This window comes from Heterodontus francisci, unplaced genomic scaffold (genome assembly GCF_036365525.1).
Source record: "Heterodontus francisci isolate sHetFra1 unplaced genomic scaffold, sHetFra1.hap1 HAP1_SCAFFOLD_97, whole genome shotgun sequence".
NCBI classification, from domain to species: domain Eukaryota; kingdom Metazoa; phylum Chordata; class Chondrichthyes; order Heterodontiformes; family Heterodontidae; genus Heterodontus; species Heterodontus francisci.
In genome coordinates, this window is record NW_027140606.1 from 2,568,549 (window position 1) to 2,570,320 (window position 1,772).

At 47.7% G+C, this 1,772-nt stretch overlaps 1 non-coding gene across 1 annotated transcript; it reads left to right on the forward strand.

Annotated features, from left to right (window-relative positions):
• The first annotated feature begins 495 nt into the window (after positions 1 to 495).
• Positions 496 to 578, forward strand: trnal-uaa (transfer RNA leucine (anticodon UAA)). Its single transcript has one exon. It is a non-coding gene; the product is annotated as a tRNA-Leu (tRNA).
• Positions 579 to 1,772: the final 1,194 nt, after the last annotated feature.

Genomic DNA, 1,772 nt, shown 5'->3' on the forward strand with positions numbered 1-1,772 from the left:
CGTCAAAGGGAGATGGTTACATTCTCTCTTGTTGGAGATGGTCATTGCCTGGTACTTATGTGGTGTGAATGTTACTTGCCACTTAGCAGCCCAAGTCTGAATGTTGTCCAGGTCTTGCTGCTTCTGGACATGGACTCCTTCAGTATCTGAGATGTCCCGAATTTGTCCTTTTATGAAACCTTGGTCAGGACTCACTTGGAATATTGTATCCAGTCTTGGTCTCCTCACATGATGGGTGATATTGAGGCTTTGGAAAGGGTACAGAGGACAGACATTCGACGAATTCCCAGTATAAGACATCTTGGTTATCAAGTTAGACTAAAAGAGTTGGGACCCTACACCTTAGAGAAACCTAGACTGAGGGGTGATCCGATTGAGGTTCATAAATAATGAAGGGTCCAATTCAGCATGGGAGAGGAGTCATAACTTAAAATTGTGAAAGGCCAGATGGCACCCGCATCACATTAAATTTCATTTTCAGTGGTTGGTTAATGTACCAGGATGGTCGAGTGGTTAAGGTGTTGGACTTAAGATCCAATAGACATGTATCTGCGTGGGTTCAAACCCCACTCCTGGTATCTGTGCTTACAAAATGTTACTTTTTCTTTCCCTGACTTTTGCCTTGCACCAACATCTCTTCTGTCATTTCATCACTCTTGCCTTCCAACTGATCACAGCTTCCTATTATTTGATCTGCCCCAGCACCGTTCCTTGGCTCTGCGCTTGCTTATAAACTGGTAAATCTTTAACTTAATCTCCTCTGTACCCTGACAATGACCTTCTCATCCTTCCTGGATTGTGGTTCCTCACAGGATCCGCTGCCTCTCCGACTCCCCTCCAGGTAACTGAAGGCCCTGAGCCTTGGTCTCGCTTTATACGCTAGCTGGTAGTTGATTCCTTGCAGGTCTGCCACCGCTCAGGAGAAGCTCAAAACCCAGATCAAGCAAAGTATCAAGAGGAATGTGAAGAAAGGCTCCCTGGTGCAGAGCAAGGGACAGGGAGCCTCCGGCTCCTTCAAAATCAGCAAGAAGGAAAACCTAGGGAAAAGTGGGAAAGTAGGTGAAGAAACCAGCACACAAGAAATCTTCAGTGAAGAAACCAGCAGACAAGAAATCTTTAGTGAAGAAACCAGCAGACGTGAAAGTGACAACAAAGAAAGTAACAGCCAAGAAAACGAGCAGCAAGGCGGCGGCAAAGCCAAATAAGGTGGTGAAGAAAGCAGCGCTTCAGAAAAAGTCTCCTGCGAAGAAGGTCAAAAAAGGCAAGAGTGCGGCGGGCGGAAAGGCGCTGAAGAAAGTGCAGACATGGAAGAGCAAGGTCAAGCCGAAAGCAGCGAAGGCTCAGAAAGCAGGGTCTGGAAAGAAGTGAAAGAGCGCGGGAAACTTGGAAACATCTGAACACAAAGGCTCTTCTCAGAGCCACCCACATCTCTCAGGAAAGAGCTGATCCCCTGATCAAATGATCCCTGTCCCGGCCCCGCCTGCAGATTCCACATGGAAATGATATGGAGTAAATCCAGGATCCCTGGTGACTCCCCTCCACCCAGCCCTTTCCCCACTCTCTGTAATAAAACAGAGGGATATCCGGCCCTCACTCTAACTGGAGATGTGTTCGGTGCAGTCTCAGTTCACAAATTCAGGGGGAGAGTCTGTAAGACAGGAACACTGGCGGAGAAACCCCACCTCACAACTCAAACCCCAACACATGAGTTTCTCCAATTCAGCTGGAGTCGGGTGACAACAGGAGCTGGGATAGGCTGTGATTGGGAATCT